Raw genomic sequence first — 26,448 nt, forward strand, 5'->3', positions numbered from 1 at the left:
CACCTATTCTGAATCAATCGCAACCGATCCCCCTTCTCTAGAATTGAGTGATGCGACAGTGAATGAAGCGAAGTTGCCGATCGATAATTTCGAATGTGAGAATTCTTGTTCGCTTCTTGTTGATTGTGGATGCTTCCTTGTTAGATGGAAAGACGTATCTATCTTCTCTGTTTCTGCTTGGAAGTTTATATGACAGATGGAAACATGTTATTATAATGATAACATCTGATCGACATCTAATTGCCATTGAAGAAATCGATAACAGGGTTACTATCCAGTTGTACATTTAAACTGTATTTTAATCGCAAGATTCGTGATTGTATTACATTCAGGTTAGTGATGTTTTCTTCAAAGCAATTGGATATCTGTAAACCTGAAGATGATGATCATTCTTCCAAGTTTGAGGAACTCAGAAAAGACGAACAGGAACTGGTGCAGGAGGTGACATTTTTGGTGGTTTAAGATGGTAATGGTTGTACTGGAGGTAGATGGGAGAGGGATAATTTTGGGTAAATGAAGCTTTACATTTTGTGGTTATCAGTTGCTTTAAGGGGATAAAAAGATGGTTTTCTTTATTTTTAATTGATTCAGATGTAGAAGATGATCGAAGAGAAAAGAGAGAGTGTAATAAATAAAAGATGGTCTTAAGGGTAGTTTTGTCATTTTATAATTTCTTTTTGTCATATACACACATGTAGATTAACACAAAGTGAAAGGGAAAGTGGACTTTTGAAGGTCAAAGTCCACATCATCAAAAAAACCGGATGACCGCTTCATTTCTTTGAAAAGGACTTAATGAACTGGATAAAAACAAGTTTGTACCCTAATAAAGCACGAAAAACACTTTAGGGACTGAATGAGTAAACCTTAGAAACTTAATAGGGCATATATGTCATTTTCCCTAAAAATAAATAAAAAAGGTGAAAGCATATCACCCTATCCAAACCTCCATGGAACTGGAATTCGCATGTGGGCAAACAATTAACTATAACACATAACCTATACAAAAAGAAACACAACATTGTATCCAAATTCTCCAAATCAACACTAAACCAATCTTTCTTAACACATCATCAAGGAACTCCCACCGCACAAAATAATATGATTTTTCAAAGTCAATTTTGAAAAGCATAGCTTTCTCCATGTTAGCTTGCACCATGCCACTGTTGAAAATAAGCTCGACTTCAGGGGGTATTATGTAACATTGTGGTAGACAAGCAGTTACAAAATGGAATCGTTCCTTGAAGGGGTGCCATTAATGAGTATCTTGAAGAGGTGTCTTCTCAAAGGGGTTCAACGGTTCACAAAGGGGTTGCATTGGTTGGTTAATAACCAACATTAACTGTCATCATGTCTAGCATAACTAAGTATGTATTGTGTCTGTAACATTTGATTCGTTGCTTGGGTGATAAATAAAAGGTTTACATTTTCTGCACTAGAATCTCTCTTTCTTTCTTCATGTTTTCAATGCCTTTCTCCAACAGCCACCACTTCATTCAAAATCATAGGCCCATTTGAAATCTGACGAACTTTAGTAGGCGCAAACTAATCCCCACAACCAATAAATCAATAAAATTATCCAAACGGTTAGATAATATTTTGCTATAAATACGAATTACTGCCTCTCATAAATTTGGAAGAAAAAAAAAACTCATTCACCAATATAACAACTTCCTCCACCAAGTATCAAATCTATTTAAGAATCCCAAAGGTAAAATTTTAAAACCTTGAAGGTTTATCATAACCCCAATCCCTACTACAACACGCCATACTCGATATTAGGTTGTGGGGTGTCCTCCCATTTTTACCGTCGGTATGCCACTGTGGCACCCTTTACCGGCGGTGAACACCGCCCCCTTCCTTTTGTTTTAGCGGCGGTAATTTGCCGGCGGTGGAAGTTCACCGCTGGCAAAAATCAAACTTGTGTCGATTTTATGTGGGTTTTGAAGATGGTAAACAACAAATCCACACCCTAAACCATTTTTAAAAGTTGCAAAAGACCCGGGGCTTATATTCACTCTCCCATGAACCAATATCCCATGAATAGCAAGTTGGTGTCTTTTTTATTAATAAGATCATGAAAGTCGAAATCAGAAATAGCCTTTAAAATATTCACACGAAAGCACAAATCCGAATTAGAAGCCACACTCGCATCCAATTAGCTTTCAACATCAACCAAAGTCGGAATATGGTCCTATTTTTTCATTTTTTTTTTACTTTGATGTGCATTTCTCTTATTCGTACTCAAAGCTCGTATCGTTCTTTTCAAATGTTTTTGTTTATTTTTAAAAGCAACCATAGCATTACTATCTTTGACCCCATCACACCTCCACGAGTCTTCCACAGTTTAATAAAAATCTTATGAAGGAATCAAGAATTAAGAAAAAAAAAAGGAAAGACATAGGAACCGTAATCCACCTTAAGTTCATGAAGAAGAATTGGATGATCCTCCAACGAATTTCGAACGAGCGGTATTCCAGGTTTGGAAGTAACCACCTCCAAAAGACCCTGAGAAACCAAAAACCTAAGGGTATATTTAGTGGAATTAAAAAGAATTACTCTAAAATCTTGTTGAAATGCTAGTTCAATTATCTTTTTAATGATTTAACTTATTATTGGTGTATTTATGCTATGCCACGTCATGTTAACTAATTCATTATTAGTTAGACTTTTCTGTTTTAATCAGTTAGACTCATATTAGTTTAGCTCATGTTAGTAGTGCACATTAGCATAGATAAGTCTGATGGATATATATCATTTCCAGTTGAATGAAACATAACAGAAAAGATTCTTCCTTCATTTTGTGAATTGCAACATGGTATCAAAGCTAATGCTCTCGTCTGTGATCTGAACTCTGTTCAATTTTTTTTTGTTCTTCATTTCGAATTGATTCCCTTTCTTCTTTTCAGATCGTTTTTCATCAATGATCTTTGTTTGATTCCGCCCAATTTTCCTATAAAATCGTTTCATTCAATCAATTGATTGTTCCAATTGACCTACTTCTTGAGTCATGTCTGAAACTCAAAATAGCAACTCTGTAGATCATAATGATCCATATTATCTTCACCATTCCGATAGTCCAGGATTAGTTCTTGTTTCACAAGTTCTCACTGGCGAAAATTATGCTTCATGGAGCAGGTCCATGAATATTTCTCTATATGTCAAAAACAAATTTGAGTTTGTCGATGGAAGTCTCCCTAAGCCTAATAATTCTGATCCAATTAAACTCAAGTCGTGGATCAGAAACAATAATATTGTTATCTCATGGCTTTTGAATTCAATCTCTAAAGAGATCTCTGCATCTGTGATTTACTATAGACAAATCGACTACAATAAATAATCGATAACTTCAAGATCGAAGTATAAAACCCAAATATCACGATAGCGATTCAACGGAATATAAAACTATTTGAATAATCAACCAAGAATAAATCGAACGATAAAAAGAAAAAAAACACGCGATATTTACGTGGAAACCCAAATCGGGAAAAACCACGGGCGGAGGAAGCCGAGAACCAATTTACTATAATATTCAGTGTTTACAGAGATAGAGGAAAGAAAAACAAATATATCAAATATATATTTGTATGAATATGAGAGAAAAATGAAGATGTAATTTGAGGTGTGGTGTTTTTAATAAGCTTGGTTTCATTTCCTTTTATAGGCAAATGAATGTATGAATTCAATTGTCTATTACTATCCAAGCTTGACAAACATGCTACCATCCATTCTTGACAAACATGCTACCACCCATTCTTGACAAATTAAAACCACATGTGTAGAATGGTATTCTAGAAATCATCCAATGTTGAAGTTTGAAGGAAACTTCCACAATCTCCACCTTGACTTCAAATGAGACAGGATGAAAAAAACTTTAACTTGCACAATGATCATGCAAAACAGTTTATCAACAGCTCATCATACTCCAAATCTCTATAAGAATCTGCAAACACCATATGAGAAAAAATTGATTTTGAAAAGTAAATATACTTCCTCCACCACGAGCCTATCAGGCTCAAATGCGATCTGAAACACCCACCAAATCCAAACATGCTTTGAATTTGGCTATTGGAAGACTTTTAGTGAGCATATCAGCAGGATTATCATTGGTGTTGATCTTGTTTACTGTAATATCGCCTTTAGCAATAACATCTCTGATGAAGTGATAACGAACATCAATATGCTTCGTTCGATCATGGAACATTTGATCCTTCGTCAGAAATATTGCACTTTGATTGTCACAAAAAACAGTGTTAACAGATAACTTGTTTGAAAGCTCACCTATCAACCGTTTCAACCAGAGGGCTTCCTTCACTGCTTCCGTAGCAGCCATGTATTCGGCTTCAGTGGTGGATAACGCTACAGTAGATTGTAACTGCGCTTTCCAGCTAACTGCGCAATCACCCAAAGTAAACACGTACCCTGTAATCGATCGTCTTTTATCCAAGTCCTTTGCATAATCGGAATCCACATAACCAAGTACTCCATTATCGGTTTTTCCAAACCGCAGACATAAAGAGGAAGTACCTCGCAAGTAGCGAAAAATCCATTTAACAGCAACCCAATGCTCCTTTCCTGGATTCGCCATGTATCTGCTCACCATGCTTACCGCATATGACAAATCTGGACGTGTACAAATCATAGCATACATAAGAGATCCTACAGCGCTGGAGTATGGTACCTTTGCCATGTATGCTATATCTTCTTCGGTCGTAGGACTTAAGGCGGATGATAGCTTGAAGTGGGCTGCGAAAGGAGTGCTGACTTCTTTTGCGTCATGCATATTGAAACGGTGCAGAACCTTCTCAATGTAGCTTTGTTGAGAAAGGTATAGAGTTCTTGCACTACAGTCTCGCACTATTTCCATTCCTAGAATTTTCTTGGCAGCACCCAAGTCCTTCATATCGAACTCAGCATTCAACTGGTCTTTTATCTTTTGAATCTCCTTTATATTCTTCGCTGCAATTAACATGTCATCCACGTATAAAAGTAGATAGACCATTGAACCATCGTTACACTTTTTGTAGTAAACGCAGCTGTCGTAGGTGCACCTTTTCAGCTTGTGACTGGTCATAAATGAGTCAAACCTTTTATACCATTGTCGAGGAGATTGCTTGAGACCATAAAGAGACTTCTTCAATTTACACACGCAGCTTTCCTTGCCAGGAGCTACAAAACCTTCAGGTTGTTGCATATATATCTCTTCCTCAAGCACACCATTTAAGAATGCTGTAGTAACATCAAGTTGCTCTAATTCATAGTCATGAGAGGCAACTAATCCCAACAAGACACGTATTGACGTGTGTTTCACAACCGGAGAGAAAATGTCGGTATAATCGATACCTGGGATTTGACTGTAGCCTTTGGCTACCAAACGAGCTTTATATCTTGGTTTGTCACCAGGGTGGATAGCCTCCTTTAACTTGTAGACCCATTTGCACTTAACTGTCTTCTTACCCTTTGGAGCTGGAACGAGATCCCATGTGCCATTTTTCTAAAGAGATTCCATCTCCTCGTGCATGGAAACCATCCACTTATTAGAATGTTTGGATTGAATGGCCTCGTTGTAGCTTGTGGGCTCCAGAACAGACTCAACTTCATTGGCAACTGTAAGTGCATAAGCGACAGAATTGGCTTGAACATATCTCTTTGGAGGTACAATCTGTCTGCGAGGTCTATCTCTTGCAATGGAGGGACTGTGAGGTTGGCTTGGAGCTTCGGCTGGCTCATAAGAAGAGGAATGTTGATTATTCGAGGGTTGAGAAACCTCGACACCTTCATGAGACTGGTCCTCGAAAGATGAATTTAAAGGAAACTCCACCTCCACTCGAACTTTGTCTTTTTCCGAATTTTCATTTTCTCTGGTCTGAATGTTGGAGACAGGATGAAGCATGGCTTTTTCATCGAAGGTCACATCTTTAGATGTCAAAACCTTGCTTAGCTCCGGGCTCCATAATTTGAACCCTTTAACACCTGTCGGATATCCGAGAAAGACGCATTTAATTGCCCTCGGTTCCAATTTACCGTTATCAACTCGGGCATATGCTGGACATCCAAATGGAATCAATTTCGTGTAATCAGCAGGTTGGCCGGACCAAAGCTCAAATGGGGTCTTCTTTTGAATAGCACGAGAAGGGGAACAGTTGATAATGTAGCATGCGGTTGAAGCGGCCTCGGCCTAAAAAGACTTCGGCAACTTCGAATGAGATAGCATGCATTGGACCTTCTCCATGATGGTGCGGTTCATACGTTCCGCTACGCCGTTCTGCTGTGGTGTATGAACTACGGTGTGATGCCTCGTAATTCCTTCCCTACGGCAATAGGAGTTGAATTCTTCAGAACAAAATTCCAGTCCATTATCAGTACGAAGGTATTTCACTTCAAAACCTGATTGCTTTTCAACCAATACTTTCCAATCTCTAAAAGTTTGGAATACTTCTCCCTTTGACTTCAAGAACAACGACCATACCTTTCTTGAGAAATCGTCAATGATCGTGAGCATATAAGAGGCTCCACCTTTCGATGTAACCTTCGCTGGTCCCCATAAATCAGAGTGTATGTAGTCAAGTGGCCCTTTCGTCGTATGTTTGCCACCGATAAAACTCACTCGCTTCTGCTTTCCAAATACACAATCTTCACAGAATTCAAGTTCGATTGATTTGTGCTCCCCGAGCAACCCCCTTCGACTTAGTTCATTCATACCATGGTATGACATGTGAGCGAGCCTGAGGTGCCATAGACGAGAGCGATCAACGTTGGAGAGGGATTTAGAACATACCGAGACTTCGCCGGAGATAACTTGCCCATCCATAATGTAAAGGTTTGCGGATTTTCTAACTCCTCGGATGACCACAGAACCTTCCTTGAAAATATGGAGTTTCCCGTCTTTGCCAACAAACTCGTAACCTTTCTTCTCGAAAGTACCGAGACTTAGTAAATTTCGCCTAAGATCGGATACGTGCTTCACATCTTGAATCGTTCGAACAACGCCATCGAACATGCGGAACCTGAGTGTACCCCGTCCAATAATACGACACGAAGTGTCGTTACCCATTAGAACGTGGCCTTCGTTAACCTTTTCATATGAATGAAAAACGCTTCGGTTGGAGCTCATATGAAAAGTACACGCTGAATCAAGTACCCACTCACTCGTGGTCATTAAACCGTAGTCTGAAACGGATAGAAGCTCGCCATCGGAACCAGTTTCGGCAACATCGGCTTCAACGGTGTTATTGGTTGTTTTTCCCTTTGCGATTGCCTTTGCTTTCTCCTTGTTCTTTAACTTGAAACATTCATCGATCAGATGTCCCTTCTTGTGGCAATAATTGCAATACATGCGATTGGCTTTGGACTTAGATCTAGATCGGTTTTGTGAAGAGCTACCTCTCTCGTTAGGTCTCCATCTGATGTTGAGACCTTCGGCTTTAGAATCGCTGCTACTGTTCCCAACTATCTGCTTCATCTTTTCCTTTGAATCAAGAGCAGTCATTACCTTGTCAAGGACAAGAGTGTCCCGAGAATAGATAATGGTGTCACGAAAGTGATCGTAGGAGTCTGGGAGAGAAGATAATAAAAATAACGCCAAGTCTTCATCTTCGTATTTGACGTCCATATTCTCCAGATTTCCTACAAGCTCTTTAAAGGTAGAGAGGTGATCAGACAAAGAACTACCTTCACCCATCTTTAGGTTAAAAAGTCGTTGCTTCAAGTGTAGCTTGTTGGGCAAGCTTTTCGTCATAAGTAGCTGCTCGAGTTTTAGCCAGAGAGCCGCTGCGGATGTCTCTTTCAACACATCTTGGAGAACGTCGTTAGAAAGATGCAGACGGATCTGCGACGACGCCTTCAGATCTTTCATCTCCTTTTCCTCACTCGACCAAGTTGCCGGCATTTTCTCCATTCCTAATAGTGCTTTGTGGAGATCCATTTGGAGCAACACATCTTTCATCTTTACTTGCCAGAGAGGGAATCTTGTGTTTCTGTCAAGTAAAGGAATATCGTACTTCATCGATGACATGGTTGAAAATAGTTTTTACGAATCGTTATCGGAAAACCCGGATAACTCTGATACCAATTGTAGACAAATCGACTACAATAAATAATCGATAACTTCAAGATCGAAGTATAAAACCCAAATATCACGATAGCGATTCAACGGAATATAAAACTATTTGAATAATCAACCAAGAATAAATCGAACGATAAAAAGAAAAAAAACACGCGATATTTACGTGGAAACCCAAATCGGGAAAAACCACGGGCGGAGGAAGCCGAGAAGCAATTTACTATAATATTCAGTGTTTACAGAGATAGAGGAAAGAAAAACAAATATATCAAATATATATTTGTATAAATATGAGAGAAAAATGAATATGTAATTTGAGGTGTGGTGTTTTTAATAAGCTTGGTTTCATTTCCTTTTATAGGCAAATGAATGTATGAATTCAATTATCTATTACCATCCAAGCTTGACAAACATGCTACCATCCATTCTTGACAAACATGCTACCACCCATTCTTGACAAATTAAAACCACATGTGTAGAATGGTATTCTAGAAATCATCCAATGTTGAAGTTTGAAGGAAACTTCCACATTTACCATGATACTGCTGCAGCAATTTGGGAAGAACTCAAGGAGCGATTTCAGCAAAGCAACGGACCTAGGATCTTCCAGATCAAGAGAGATCTGATGAATCTTGTTTAAGGCCAAGACTCTGTAAGTAATTACTTCACCAAACTAAAAGTTTTTTTGGGAGGAATTGTCGAATTATAGTTCCAATTGTACATGTGGATTATGCATTTGTGGAGGAGCAAGAGAGACAGAACAAGTGATGAGTTTCCTAATGGGTTTAAATGATACCTATGCTCAAATTCGGGGACAAATTTTACTCATGGATCCTTTGCCATCTGTGAATAAAATTTTCTCATTGGTTATTCAAGAAGAACGATAGAGAGATGTTGGTTTGAATCAGTCAAACACTCCTCTCATGGCATTTAATGTTCGTAGTAACAATTCTGGCAACAAATTTCAGAATCATCATAATTCAGGCTCAAATTACAAGAATAATGGCAAATCCGCATTTTGTACTCATTGTAAGAGAACTGGACATGTTCAAGATAAATGTTATCGATTGCATGGGTTCCCTCTACACAAACAATCAAATGATAATCGAATTAATTCCATTTCATTCCATCAACCTGAAGCTGAGAGTCAGAATGACCAAAATGCCCCTGTTACTGAACATGAAGCTGTAACATATCTGACAAATGCCCAATGTCAACAGCTTATTGCATTACTCTCTAGGAAATTGGCTTCTACAAACATAGTGACTGCCTCTAATGAAGCCAACACAGGTAATCACTATATTCTCAATCTTACTGCTGGACATTATTAGTCAAATGTCTGGATTTTAGATTCAGGGGCAACTCGCCATATCTATAACAACAAAGGTTTGTTTTCTGATATGAAAGAAATTACAAATACAAGAGTTCTTTTACCAAATCAATCAAGAATTTCAGTTCATTATATGGGAAACATTAAGCTTATTGCACATCTTCTTCTTAGAAATGTTTTGTTTGTCCCACAATTTGAACTAAATCTTATCTCTATCACATCCATCACTAAACCACAGACTATTATAGTCAAATTTTTTCATGATTTTGCCATTATAAAGCAGATGAAGGACAAGATGATGATTGGCAGGGGTAAAGTACAAGCTGGCCTATATGTTCTTGAAGATACATCATCTACTTTTACAGTACCAATCAATGTTGTTTCCTATCACAAGTGGCATCAAAGATTTGGTCATCCCTCATTCAATAAACTCAAGATGCTTGATAGTATTCTTGTATCAAATAAGGAATTTGATAGTATTCCATGTTCAATTTGTCCTTTAGCAAAACAGAAGAAGTTGTCTTTTCCTTCTTTAAACAATGTCAAACCTAATCCATTTGATTTAGTTCATTGTGATATATGGGGGCCATATGGTGTTAATTCTCATCAGGGGTATAGATATTTCATTACTTTGGTTGATGATTGCTCGAGATTTACTTGGATTTATTTGGTTAGACAAAAGTCTGATGCTCAAACAGTTATTCCAAAGTTCTTTCAAATGATTCATACTCAATTTGGAGTTAGTATTAAGACTTTTAGATCAGACAATGCCAAGGAATTAAATTTTACTGAATTTTTTGAAGATAAGGGTACCCTGCATCAATTTTCTTGTGTTGAAAGACGACAACAAAACTCTGTTGTGGAAAGGAAACATCAGCATTTGCTGAATGTGGCTCGAGCTTTGTATTTTCAGTCAAAGTTGCCTATCATTTACTGGTCAGAATGCATTCTTCATGCTACATTCTTAATCAACAGAACACCTTGCAAATTACTTGGTAAAATTTCTCCATATGAAAAGCTATACAAGATGAAACCTGATTATTCCAAGCTTAAATCATTTGGTTGTTTAGCCTTCGTTTCTACACTTAACTCACAACGTACCAAATTTGCCCCTCGTGCCAAAATTTGTGTTTTTGTGGGTTATCCTCCTGGAATGAAAGCTTTCAAATTTCTTGATCTTGAAACAAGGCAAATCTTTAATTCTCGAGATAATGTCTTTCATGAGGATATTTTTCCATTCACTCGAACAAAAGGTCAAAATATTGTTAATCCTTTTCCATTTCATACCTTACCTGTTGTTCTTGATTCTAGTTTGGATGATGATACAGAACTTTATAATACCATTTCTCATGATCATTCATCTTTTTCTGAAAATGATGATCATCCACAGTTGCCTATCTCAAATAGACCACAAAGAACCAGATCTAAGCCTACATATCTCCAAGATTACCATTGTAATCTAATTCAAAATGAGTCAGTTGTATCAAAGGCTAGATATCTTATTTCCAAATCTGTTGATTATTCCAAGTTGTCTCCTACACAAAGGGCATTCTCTTTAGCTATCTCAGCTGAAACAGAACCAAAGAGTTATAAAGAAGCTGCCTTGTCCAAAGAATGGTGTACAGCAATGACAGATGAATTAAATGCATTAGAGACAAATAATACTTGGTCAGTTGTACCCTTACCTGCAGACAAAAAAACATTGGGCTGTAAATGGGTTTTCAAAATCAAAAGAAGGGCAGATGGGTCACTTGAGAGGCATAAAGCTCGTTTGGTGGCAAAGGGCTTCAACCAACAAGAAGGCATTGACTTTATTGACACATTTTCACCGGTTGCTAAATTAGTTACAGTAAAATTACTCCTTGCATTAGTTGCACAACATTCATGGCCTTTATTGCAACTGGATGTCAACAATGCTTTCCTTAATGGTGATTTAGTTGAGGATGTTTACATGCAGCTACCACAAGGCTATATACCACCTAAAGGTTTTCCTTCTAATACCAAACTCGTATGTAAACTACAGAAATCCCTCTATGGCTTAAAACAGTCTTCTGGTTCTACCTATGTGGCTTTGTTGGTCTATGTTGATGACATAGTATTAACTGGTGCATCTTTGGGTGAAATAAACTTAGTGAAAGATCGCTTGAGTAATGAGTTTAAACTTAAGGATTTGGGCAACCTCGAGCATTTCTTAGGTCTAGAAATTGCAAGATCTAAACAAGGTATTGTTGTCTCCCAACGAAAATATACATTGGATTTGCTTCAAGATACAGGCATGCTTGCTGCTAAACCCACTGGTTATCCAATGGATCCAAAGCTTAAAATTTCCAATTTTGATGGAGATCCTTTAGATGATCCTGCACAATACAGACGCTTAATTGGAAGACTAATGTATCTGACCATTACCAGGCCAGATATAACATATGCAGTACATAGATTGAGCCAATACATTACATCTCCTAAAAAGCCACACATGGAAGCTGTCACTCATTTGTTAAGATACTTGAAACACAATCCAAGTCAAGGTTTGTTTTTGTCATCCAAGCAATCTTTACAACTGCGGGCATTTAGTGATTCGGATTGGGCTGGTTGCCCAAACACAAGAAGGTCAATCATTGGGTTTTGTATCTTCATTGGTGATTCATTAATTTCTTGGAAATCTAAGAAGCAAACAATTGTTTCAAGGTCATCTACTGAAGCCGAATACAGGGCATTAGCTGCAACTACAAGTGAGATTATATGGCTCAAACATTTGTTACAAGCCTTTAAGATTGACACATTACAACCAACTCTTCTCTTTTGTGATAATGAATTGGCAATCAAACTTGCTTCTAATCCCATCTTCCATGAACGCACGAAACATATCGAACTTGATTGTCATTTCATACGTGACAAAGTGATTGATAAAACAATTAAACTGATGCCTATTCGATCTCAACATCAATTAGCTGATTTGCTCACTAAACCTCTTCCTAAAGCAAAGATGGTTCCTTTATTATCCAAGATGGCTCTTCAAGATATTTTTCAGAGTCCATCTTGAGGGGGGATATTGGTGTATTTATGCTATGCCACGTCATGTTAACTAATTCATTATTAGTTAGACTTTTCTGTTTTAATCAGTTAGGCTCATATTAGTTTAGCTCATGTTAGTAGTGCACATTAGCATAGATAAGTCTGATGTATATGTATCATTTCCAGTTGAATGAAACATAACAGAAAAGATTCTTCCTTCATTTTGTGAATTGCAACACTTATAGGCTATATTTGGATTCTCAAACATGAGAACCTAAAAATGCTGGAAAAATTAATTAGTTGGGACATGTAAAAATATCCTAATAATATAATAACCGAAAACAATATACATATTAATACTAACATGCTACAATACATCTAGTGTACGTATATCACATTTGATTGTGTGCAATGCCATAACTTGAAAGTTGACGCTTGATTGTTTTTTATATTCTAGGTCAGAGGTTTGGAAAATATCTTAGAGAGATGACATAGAAGAAAAAAGTTAGTCTGTTTTTCTACCCTGTATTCTTGGCTTTTAAAGATTCGAATTTTGAACAAATTATTGATAGTTGATTACTATTCTATAAAATTATCACAATCAATCTAGAAATCCCCTTTAGTCCACATCATAAAAAGGTTGGTCATTCATTAGGTCATTTAGGTGCATGTAGTTCCAGTAGAAAATCTAAATTTTCAGAATAGTAAAACAAAATTGAAACTTAAGCGTTTAAGCCTCTTAAAAATGTTAAAGTGGTCTAGGGAAACTCCTATAAATCTAATTACTTTTAGACTTTAGTAAGATTATTCCAAAGTTATATGTCTATATAATGAAACTCAGGTAGAAAAATAAAACCATCATAATATTATAAAACCCAACCTTAGCTATTTCTTCATTGTAATATTCTTCTTTATTTAGCTTTTTGCTACCTTATTGATATAATTTCTGCTATGAAAATGGGTGATTCTAAATACATCTTCTATACTTAATTTGTATACTCCTACCTATGTAAATAGAATATTTTATTTATGTATTGTGAGTGGTAATGTAATGTGATTATGTAAAGATGATTAGATATAAAGTTTATAAAAAACGTTAAAAAGTATAAAAGAGAGTATAAATAATAAGACCCCAACAAAACTTAAATAATATTTCATACCATTTCCTAAAAATAAATCAAAGGCATTTGTAATTCAAATTGGTTTCTGGTTTTAGATGTGAAAAGAATAAATCCGAATAACGAGATAGCAAGTTGAATTCATTGACCAATAGTACTTGCATTATAGAGAAAGAATATGGCATCCACATGTTTATGTCATTTATGTTTATAATCATTTAGGGAAGAATGATGAATACGTATAACAACCAACAGTTTTCTAAAACAAAATAGTGGTAAGGTGCGCTGTTCCGAAAAAAAAAAAAAGTAGGGGTAAGTTCAGTGGCGATTTTCTTTTAGGGTAGGTCAAATAAACTATAAAATATAAACGAGTAGTAAAATACTTCAAATAATAATAAAATGTAACAATATATGCATTTTAAAAGAAATTTTTTCGCAATTTTCGCCTCTTAGTAAAACATTACCAGTGAAAAATGAACCTAATCCTTTTTGGTTTGTTCCCATTCGTAACGAAATTCAGTTACAAACATAATTTGATATTCTAATACAAAACAAACTTATATGTAATACAATAAAAAAAACATAATACAATCATTCAAATACTTAATTCATAGCAACAATTAACCACATAATCTATAAAATACATTCGAATATATGATAAAAATGTAAAATCAACATAAATCTCAATGTTAAATTGGTAAGAACTATTTCAATTAAAAATTATATAAGAAATACATAAAATAGATAACTCTTTAATTAACTAACAAAAAAAAAAATACAAACATGAAGAAATTAAAGTGCCAAAGGAACAATGTTGGTATCTTCTTCAAAATTATAGTATCAATCGATGATATTGCCGGCAAAAGAATTCGTGCTTTGAGTATTTTTGAGGAGGTGGGCATGCCCTAAATTTTGCTTCAATTTCACTGAAATATATATATATATATATATATATATATATATATATATATATATATATATATATATATATATATATATATACTAGTAGTGTACCCGCGCGATGCGGCGACGGATAATAATTTTTTCGGGGAGTTGTTTCTTTTCGATGATTATTTTCTTTTTGGCATGTTGTTTCGTATCAACGATTACGCTCTTTTAGGCACATTGTTTTGTTTCAGATATTACGTTCTTTTGTCGATTTTGTTCTTTTAGCGCGTTGTTTCGTTTCGGCGATTACATTTTTTTCGCCAAGCTGTTTCATCCATCTATTTTTTCTATTTCTCATTAGTTTCTTCCAAGTGAATAATGGTATGAGTTTTTATTCGACTCATTCTGCATCGCCTATGGCTGAGGTAAAATATTTTCTATGACAATATATTATTTAAATGGATAATGGGTCAAACAATATATTATTACCACTTGCACGATTCATTCCGCATCGACTACGATTTAGAAAAGCGCCTATACTTTTTTGTGTTTAGTATGAAATTGATCCGATTTTGGTCTTATCTAAAATTTTGGGTTTTATTTTAGATTGCATTGGGTTAAACCAAATGGTAATTTATGTTTACACTCATTCGTTGTTGTAATTAAATCAAATTTGTTGTTGTAATCATCATGTGGTGTTCACCAGTTGACAATTTAGTTTTTTTCAGATATAGTGCCGTAGGTAAGAAATTAAATAAATATAAATCATCTATTTATGTTTTACAAAATTTTCTAAGTCAAGATACATGCATATTTTAGTACAAAACTTTAATAATTGTCAAATTTTATACTACTAAAGACGTAATTTCTCATATTAAATTTTCGGTTATACTTTTTGTTTAAAATTTTATTACTAACTTAATATTTTTAATATATTATAACTTACATTATTTATTTATGATAATAAAAAAAAAGTTTAGTACACTTGCAGAAAGTGAAAGCAAAGACAAATATTAGATTTAAAAAAAAAAACTGACAATTAATGAAGTGAAAATGTTTTTTAAAATATGTCTTCCTCCAAAAACATCTTCAAACCCTAATTTAACGACCAAAATCCATTAACCCAAGTCATCATACACATGAATAATCCCAAATAATGTGATTATTCTTCCATTCTCGCAGTATGTGGGTACAAACAATCAAAGTATGAAGTACATGTATATTTATAAATAATTAGCATGCTCAAACATTATGTAGAATAATATGGATGATAACCAAGACTACTTAGCTAGACATGAAAGCTTTAAATAACTGACCAATCACAAACATAAAAACTAATATGGATTCCTACATATGGAACTAAAAAAACTAAAAACACGAGGTTAATTTCTTTCATATTACTTGATCACTGAACTTTTATATAATAATAATGACTATCTGAAAAAAAATTCTGGTTCAAAGCATTTGAGAAGATTCATGTTTGAATAACCCAGATGACCAATTCATCCTTGTTCAGAAAAATGATTTTTTATACATTTCAAACAATACCTAATCACAAAACGATTGATGGTTTAAATGAACATAATATTTGATAATGTTATATAAACTCTAACAAAGATCTTTAATATTATTCTACTTTGACATATAATGTTACTCTAGTTCATTGTGTTTTGCCAAAATCAAATTAAGAACAACTTTGTCCTCTTCCATTTCCATCACAGGTGACAGAGTCCGATCCACACATACATTTTAAGCATCCCTGTAACATCAAGGAAATACAAAACTAAGTATATTTACAATAAATTATTAACGACAAAAAAACATCCAATAGTTTCTTCTATAACATAATAAACCATGTGATTGTTTATAGATTTGAGTTTCATTCTCATTATAAACAAATAAAAAAAATCGAACCTGAGATCTATAGAAAAAAATTGAACCTGTTTCAAGCAAAACAGATTACTTAGGGTTAGGGTTAGAAATTAAAAAGCTAAAAATAAATTGAACTATATTGAAGACTCAAAAAAACATCTAATAGTTTCTTCTAAGAAATAATAAATCATGTGATTGTTTATAGATTTGGGTTTCGTTCTCATTATAAAAAAAAATCAAACCTGAGATTTGTAGCGAAAAGTTAACCTGTTTCAAGCAAAACAAATGACTTAGGTTTAGAAATTAAAAAACTAAAATAAATTGAACTACATTGAAGACTCGCGAAATAGGATAAAAGACTTCAATGTGTAGCTTAAATCTAACTCCAATGTATACATGAAGTAGAAAAAAGGAACATCATATGTATTCCAATTCGTTAAGATTAAATAACCTAAAACATATTTACTCAAGGTCTGGACTTCAATCCTACTTGAGCACACATGTAATATTCAATATTTCTTGGGAAGCCCCTTTTCTGCTATTGTCTTCAAGATGCATATAGACACAAGATGAAAAAAATTTACCTAAAAACATCATATGTTGTAATTTCTTTTGTGGAGGCCCGAAGGAACAAAGTCACCAAGAAGTCGCATATAAGGAAGCAGCGACAGTGGGTCAGATTGCCGATGAGGGAAGCAAGCGGTCGTTTATTGTTTAGGGTTTCTAGGTGTGAGAATCGATGGAGAGAGGGGGGATTGCAGATTTCATATACTACGACAAAGGAGATAAATGGGCCGATCCGTGTGCTTTCATTATATACCGTTTGATGATTGTAGCAGATCAACGACTGGTAAACGAAGATGGCGATCCGTGTGAAATTTTTTTTACCCGTGTTTTGTTTTTAGCCACAATTACCATACTCAAACATTGATTGGTTTAAACCTATTTATTTGGATGACCACATAATTAATCTAAACCATTGAATTAAAATCTAAAGGCTCAAAATCAGTCTCCTTGATTTTTAAGACAATAGTCTTAAAATTCTTAGCGCCCACATAGATAAATGCATTATAAGATGGTATATATATATATATATATATATATATATATATATATATATATATATATATTATATTCATATTTAATATTTTTATATATAATATGCATACATGTAATCTCTATAGGGTGGGCCAAGGCCCACTCATGCCTCTACATGCCTACGCCCCTGGGTAAGTTGTTGGGAAATATAACAGGTGCTAATAATTATCTTCATACTAAACTCGTTCGCTTACCAACATAATCTATCTGAATATAATGACTCATGTTATTTGATTTCATTTAATTAATGTTAAGAGAATTGTTAGTATATGATTTAAATTGGATATTACACCAGAAAAATAAAATAAAATAAAGTAAGTAGGTATATCATGTACAAATAGAATTCATTGGTATGCATGGTTACTTAATGAGAGTCTACAATTCAATATATTTGTTATGAATAATATTTTTCTTTTTTATCTTCATAATTAGTGTATGTTTTGATTTGTCTAAAATCTTACTTACTATATTGCATCTTGACAATCATCTTGACACCTTGATAATTATCTTGCCTTTCTATGTATCTAATATCCCGCCAAGTCTTTATTTTATTTATTTATTTTTTTTTAATTGTTGAACAGGACGAGAAATAAGTCACAAGCCAAAGACCAAGTCAGCAACACGTGGTCAAAAGTTTTCGTTGATTATTCTCCTACATTTGAGCAATCAGATTAGGGATGAGATGACGATCTTAGAATTTTAGGAGAGTTGGTTATTTGTTGTATGTATAAAACTATAAATAGATAAGTTTGATAATATTTCACACTTCATTCGAAAGACACTCTCTACACTTTCTTTTTCGAAGCTATGTAACCACTTGTAATCATTTTCTTCTAACAAGAACTCCACCATAGTATGCCTTTCGTCACCTCTCGAGGTTTTATGCCATACATTTTGAGTGATCAACAACTTTCCTCATAAACATACTGTGTTGCTTTTTCTTTTTTACATTCATATATCTTGAACTCTATCTTGAAACATGACACCCCATTTCTGAATTTAGTTCAACCAACATAAATCATTTTTTGACAAAAAAACAATTTAGCGCCCACCATGGGGTAAGTGGTGTTTCGATCTATGATTGTTTTGATTTTTAATCATTTCCTAATCAATGTCGACCTTACCAAAATCAACCTCTAGCATCACTTCTCCATCTCTTCTGGAGTAAGCCTTCCTCCTCCGCCTAGTGGATCTATTGCTAAAAGAAAAAATATGGATGTAACAAAAAAACCACATTCTCGAGTGCCACTAGTGGAGTAACTAAAGAGGCTCCTGTCATGATTTTTAACACTAAGATCCTCTCTATGTTCAATCATATGGAGTAGAATGAACATCCCATAATCCGAGATAATCAAGAGATCCTCAATAATAAGAGGATGTAGCAGTAAAACAAAGCATACTATTGGAGAGATGTAAATGTAAAATAATGAGAGGTTGTGGTGTCAGTACAATGTAAATGTAAAATAATGATCGAAATGAGGCAAGTGAGTTACAAGGAAAGCCCTTGATCCTTTATAGGATCTCCGACGTAAAACCTTGGGAGGTGATAATCATCACTTGCCTTAATGTATTTTATTGATTTAAAACTAAAATTACAAAGATGATGAAGGTAATACAAGTACAAGTGTAATGGCAAAGCTAATCGTGTATGTAGTGTGTCATTTACAAGTGTTATTTATAGTCTAAATTAATCAACAAGAAGTCTGAGATTTTCGGGATCCTCCTTGAATAGGTATTTACACGTTGTTTGACTTAGTATCCCCGGGTCTTAAGCTTGGTTGAAGTGACTTTTCATTGAGAATGAGTCTTGTGTTGACTAGTTATGCACATGTGAGAGAAATAAAGAAGAATACAACCATTACAAGTGTTAGGAAATATTAGTGGTAATAATCAGGATCCTGGGATATGTGTAAGGATCCTAAGACTTCAGAAATATTTAAGGATCCTGGATATGATTCAAGGATCCTGCCCCTAACAATTGCCCCCAAATTATACCCGCGAAATATAAACGTTAGTATCTAGATATTTAGAGGTATAATTTTAAAGTAAAAAATGAAGTAAAAAATTCCAACAGATAGGGTAATTCAAATTTCAATGGGTAGATTTCTAGCCGTTGGAATAGGTCAAATCATGCTTCTACCTTCCCTTGATTCTTGTATAAATAGGGTATGAAACCTTTCAATTTCATCTAACTCTTTAGCTTTTCTTCTGGAAGTTCATCGAACATCGTCGAAGATAATATCTTTGTTTATTTTCTGCTTCCTAGTTTTCTTTTTCTTCTAAAAATGACCAAAAAAGGAGCTCGATCTCGCACAAACATCATAGTTATACCTGATGATTTCGTAGATCAGAAATTCCTTTCATACGAGGAAATTTGTACCTTTGATGACGATAGTATCGAAGCTTTGAGTTCGATTGAAACCTTTCCTGCTGGTACTATTCTCTAACCTTTTGATGTCAGGATTCAACCTGATTTTATTTCTTCTGTTTGGATTTGTTTTCCTGAGTATCCCTTTACCTTAGGCCTTACTTATCCCTTTTCTAGAATTATTTTTGCATTTTTTGAAATTAGCAAGATTTCATATATCTAAGCCATGCCAGCAAATTGGAGGATCCTTTATTGGATTAAAAATCTGAACCACTTCATGGGTCTCAACATTGGTCTAAATGAATTATCTTATGTTTACAAACTTTCTACCTTTGGGAATTCCCGCTTCCTATTGAAAGTTAAAACCGAAGGATCACCTCGCTTTGGTTAAAAAATGAGCAAACTAAGATCGAACAAAGTGTATGAGAGGCTGTGATGTTCAGAATAAAGCAAGTATGAAATGTAATTCAAAGTGACACAAGTTGTTTACAAGGAAAGCCCTTGATCCTTGCTAGTATCTCTGTCATAAAACCTTGGTAGGTGACAATGATCACCTACCTTGATGATTTTATTGATTGAAATGATTGATTATAGAGAAAATGTAAAGAGTTTGAGTACAAATGCTATTGTTATGCTAAGTTTTCGTGTGTAGTGTGATGAATACAAGTGATTTATATAGTCTAAAGCTAAAAACAGGAACTCCAAAAATTCAGGGATCTTCCGAGATCAACTTATAGACGTTGCTTGACTTGGTCCTCCGGGTCTTTTGCATGGTTGTGACGACTATTTGTTGAGAATAAGTCTTTGACTAGTTAATTCTTCACATGTGAGAAAGATAATAGAACATATGACCGTTATAAATATTAGAAAAATAATGGTCAGGATCTTGAAATATGTTTGAGATCTTGAGGTTCGAGGATCCTGGAGTTTGAGGATCCTTAGGCTTGAGGATCTTATCGTAGTTCTGAGATCCTAGCCCTAACAATTGCCCCCAATTTATCCCTAAAAATAAGCAAATTAGTTCCGGATATATTGAAGGGATAAATTAAAGTAAATGAGTAAAAATAGAGATAAGGGTAAAAATATAAGATCTTTGAATTTAAAATCCTCAATGGCTAGATTTCTACCCGTTTAAGAGGTATTTATGAGGCAGTCAAATCATACGCCTGTCTCTTCAGTTGGTACTATAAATAGGAGTGAATGGTAATTTTTTCTCCACTCTTCCTCAGCACCTTTTGATCATTGTTGGCTAACTTTGAAAGTAAATTCTTCCTTCTCTTTCTTTCTATAAATTTCTACACCACAGACAAAAAGATGACCGTTTCCCGCAAAAACGTTCTTGGTCTTCCTAAGGATGACTTCATTATTCAAAAGTTCTTGTCTTACGATGAGACATGCTCTTTTGAAAATGGAGACATTCAGTTTCTAAAAGATGGTGGAGCTTTCCCCCTGATACTGTGTTTTAGGCCATACGGCCCTTCGATCCAACCAGATTTTATTTCCCTATCATGGGTGTGCTTTCCGGAGTACCCTTTTTATTTAGGCCTAAAATTCCCTTTCTTTGGTGTGATTTCTGAATTCTTCGAGGCTACAATGCTCTCCTATGTTCAAGTGATGCCTATCATTTGGAGGATCTTGTATTGGGTCGAGCATCCAAATCAAACTCATGGTCTCGACATAGGTTTGGCTGAACTGTCCCAAGTGTATGATTTTTCGACTTTCGACAATTCTTGCTTCCTGTTTAAATTAAAAAAACAACTCTCCTCTTGTGTTGAAGACAAAACACAACGATGGGGCTTGGAAGGAGATATATTTTTTCATCAGACGTGACTCCATTTCCGACGGGGATCTTTTGCCCAAAGAATGGATTAAGAAAGGTAGGATTTCAAGATTATCTTAAAAATTCTTGAAATTTACTTTCTTATTTTGTTTGTTTTGTTATAGGTTTCAAGCTTGGAGAAGTTGTTTCTACTGCTAAGAATACAGAGGAGAACATCACTTATTTTCTCGCACTCCCTGAGGCGAATAGATCCTTTAAGCTCAACCAACCCAGTCTCTAAGAGGGTTCCTCCAACACCGCTTCCATGGCTACATGTATAACTCCTAGTCTCTTCTTCTGGTTTGTTTTATGATCTTCGATTTTACAAGGATCTTTACATTTATGCAGGCTCTAAGACCACTCGCTCCAGCTCTAGTTTCTCTTTGGTAGACCTTGAAGATGACATGACCAGTGGCTTGATCAAGGTCAAGTAGAAAAAGATCTCTGCTCTCCCTCCTTCGAAAAAGACTCAGTTGGACCTGACTGTGAAGACTCCGGGATCTCGAAAGAGAAAGACCTCAGAGGTTACGGATCCAGATTCTCTTGGAAGAGTGATTTCCTTTTCTTAGGCTGTAAGTTTATATAATTTTCTTTTTAACCTGTCTTTTCTCTTACCTTTACTGATATTGTGCTTCTTTCAGGTCTTTGCTCACGTCTCTCAGTCCACCACAGATCTTAGGATCCGTGCTGAAAGAGCTGAACATGATCTCAGGGAGCAAGAGAAGATTTGGATGATGACCAATAAGGATCTTCTTCGGAGGGTGGAGCTGCTGAGTAAACAGAAGGCTAAAAAGGAGGATGAGCATATCTTGGAGATAGAGATAGAGGAGGTCATTGCTGATGCGAAGGCGAGTGCTACGGTGGCTGTCTGGGAGGCCAAGATCAAGCTAGCGGAGGATCTTGAGAACTCAGGATCTTGGAATGTAACTGGATGGTGCAAGATACTAGCCAAAATAATTGTCAAGCCTGTCACCATTGTTGAGGATCCTGTGTAAAAGCCTGCTGAGAGGGAGAAGGAGAAAGAAGGGGATGATGATGACCAGGGTAAGGTCTAGGCCTGCAAAAATTTGGTTTTAGTAGTTTATAGTTTCTTTGGTGATGTAAGACAATATGACTATTTCCTTTTTGTGGGGTTGGTGTGCAACCCCTTTTTAATGCAGTGGTTGTATTTCTCTTTCCTATTTCTTTCTTGATTATCCTGCATGACTGTTATGATACCAGGATCTTTAAACAATTAGGATCCTGAAAAACTTGGTTCCTGCAAATAACCCTAAAGTAAAACTCTTTTAGTAAATCATTTTTAATAAGTAACCCTTTTAAACTTAAAGATTGGAGATCTGATAACCAAATAATATTTGTTTGGGAGCCTCATATGCTTGGGATCCTTGAACTTTACTTAGAAAAATTTTAGAGTTTCTAAAAAATAAGGATAGAAAAAACCTGGAGATCTTTTGACGTAGGGAAAATTTCAAAGTTATGACTTCTTTATCATTGTGCGATCCTGATGCTATTGTATGGAAGGATCCTTATTTGACTTTAGGAAGGATCCCCTATTGAAACTATCTTCAAATTTGAGGAAATTCTCTGTATGATGATGTTATAAATCCTGTTTACTTTCTGGGGAGTATCCCGTCTTCAGATAACATGCTAATGTTACGACTTTATCGCAAGTCTTTGGGGGAAACCCAATTCAAGGTAGCATGTTAATGCTACAAACCTTAGTAAATCACTGGGGAAAATCCCAAATCGTATGATAATATAAAAATGTTATAAACCTTATGTATTTTAGTAAGATAACATGTAAATCTTATAAACCTTAGGAATTTTCTGGGGACGATCCCAACTTAAGATAACATGTAAATGTTATAAACCTTAGGAATTTTCTAGGGAAGATCCCAACTTAAAATAACATGTAAATGTTATAAACCTTAGGAATTTTCTGAGGAAAATCCCACTTAAGATAACATGTAAATGTTATTAACCTTAGGTTCAAATGTTAGGATCTCAACTTACGTTCAGAAATGAGAGGGTTGCCAAGTCACTAAAGCGTGAAATGATCCCATCATTTGATGGGTTTTGAGCATATCTACATTCCTATGTGATCATGCAACCCTAATTGCTTTGGATCTAAGTTTTTCTCTAGTTATACATACAAATAGAACTTCTAAAGCAATAGCCCTAATGCTAGCATAAAATTCGAAATTCTATATGAACATAGGGTTAGAAGAATACCTTGCTTGCTTTCCTTGGATGATCTTGACTCTTGAAAGCTTTAGTGCCTCAAGTGTTGCACCTCTAATGGATTCACAAACACCACTAGCAAAGGATGAAGGATAGGGGTGATGAAGCACTATGAAAATCGGCTTGGGTTTCTTCTTGGAAGCATAGGGCCGAATTCCACATGCAGAGGGTCCTTTAAATAGTTGAGGCTGCTACGGTGTTCATGTGGAAACCCTGATTTCCTTGCTTAGGCCTTAAGCAGTCCATAGACCTCCTTTCTAGAAGCCTTGGACGAATTCTATAGGGCCTTTCTATAGATTTTGTCCACTCCCTTCTAAAGGAGTCCATCAGCCCAACATTGCAACTATCAATGATTTGCAATACCAGTCCCCTTTCTTTTAACCAGTTCCTTTAATCCCAAAATAAATTCCTAATTAATTTTTGATTAAATACCAACTAAATAATATGATTTCTAATTAATATATTATTCTCCTAATGTATTAATAAATCACTAGTTAACCTCTTTCTCTAAAAGTCATCTTGTCAAGTTGCTATGGTGAAGGCAACCCAAAAGGACCATGCTACTATCAAATCAAGTACATACCAATTATAGTTATTAGCTTAGACACCTAATCCAATAGTCTCCCACTTGGATACGTCTAATAACTAAAATTACAAGTATGACTTTAGAATCTGATTAACAATCGTAGCTTTCAAAAGCCGTTGTCGAACTCTAACTTAGTCAATGACGCGTCCTTTAGATAAGGGATCATATAATCCTCCGTTCTACAAGATATCATGTGAACAAAGACATGGAATAGAATCATTCTCAATGTCCAACAATTTGTTTCCCAATTTCTGATGTGTTTGACAATGAACTTAATTGAACACATCAATTCAGTCCCGACTGGGCCCGACACATAAGTCAACACAAAATCATCGAGGGGCCCAAGATATCGCTTTTACCGCTTGTGGTAAAAGGAATAGATAAAATTTGACTTATATGCTTGTACTATTTACTTATCAAATCATACACAACAATACATTTTATAACATCAAGTTATTGATGCGTTTACGTATTATCAATGTACAACCAATTCGTAAACAACAACTCATATATCTCGGCTTAAAGATTATACTGTAGTATCGTCTCACAATCACTCGTGATAAATTCCATGAAGTAATTCAGGTGAGCGTGGGTTTAATCCAATACTCAAATCCTATTTCAGAAGTACTTATGAATGTTGCAACAAAACTTTGCTATGTCTAAGCACTTAGACAATCTACAAGCCAATTCTTGACAATCTTACTTCATTACTTATTTCCAGAGTACGATCGACCGTGGATAATTTGAACAATCTAATTATTTAGGAAGTAAAACATGTTACAAGTTTCTCATTACTTAATTTGAACAATCTAATTATTTCCAGAGTACGATCGACCGTTTCAGAAGTACTTACGATCGACCGTGGATAATTTGCTATGTCTAAGCACTTAGAGTACTCATAAATAAATCTCCCATTACTTAATCATCAAACGTCAATTACATTTATAATGTTACAAGTTTCTAACTATCTATCTAATCACTAAAACTAATATCGTCCTTCAGACCAATGCTCCTCACATGCTGAACGTGCTTAATCCTACTCAGACCCTTTGTAAGGGGATCTGCACGATTTTCTTCTGACGATACCCTCTTGACGACAAGGAGTCCTTCTTCTACCCGATGTCTGATGAAGTGGTATTTTATGTCGATGTATCTGGATCTACCATGATCCCTTGGTTCCTTGGTCAAGGAAACCGCTCCTTCATTATCACAAAAAATCTCCATGGGCTCCTTTATGGCTGGTTAACTCCAAGGTCTCCAATGAAGTTCTTCAACCATATAACTGTTGGGTTTTGAGCATTCTAACCCTCCTATGGTGTACATGCAACCCTATAAACCTTGGATCTATGTTTTCTCTATTATACATGCAAATATTAACTATTCCAAGGTTTCATCCTAACTAGCATATTATGAAGCACCTATACTACAAAGTTCTAGTTAGATGACATACCTTTTGATGTAGCTTGATGTCTTCAAGCTTTAAGAGCTTAGCCCCAATAGTGTGGAAGCCTCAAATGGAATCACAAATCACCAAAACACCTTGGAAGAACTTGAGAGAATATGTATGCACACTAAAATCGGCCCACTCTTATTTTCACACACTTGTGTCAATTTTGTGAGCCAAGGACCCCTTTATATATTATGGAGGATTAGGGTTACATCCATGTAAACCCTAATACCTATGACCTTTCATTTACATAGGATCCATGGGTTAAAAGCTCCATGGACCATCCATGAAAGCTTAGCCCAACCTAAATGAACTTGGCCCATTCCATATATATAAGAGTCCATATTTAATTAGTTCTTTTTGATCACTTAATTAATTCTTGATCAATACTAATTAAATAATATGATTCCATATTAATATATTAGAACTTATAATATATTAATATAAATCATAAATATACTATTCTCAAAAGACTATCCATATAAATTGTGCCGGTGAAGTGCAACCCAAATGGACCATGCCGGGTCGGGTCAAGTACATACCAAATATAGTTATGGACTTAGACATTAATCCAACAGTCTCCCACTTGGATAAGTCTAAAACTATT

This window comes from Lactuca virosa, chromosome 7, assembly GCF_052849685.1.
Source record: "Lactuca virosa cultivar CGN04683 chromosome 7, Lactuca_virosa_CGN04683_v6, whole genome shotgun sequence".
NCBI lineage: Eukaryota > Viridiplantae > Streptophyta > Magnoliopsida > Asterales > Asteraceae > Lactuca > Lactuca virosa.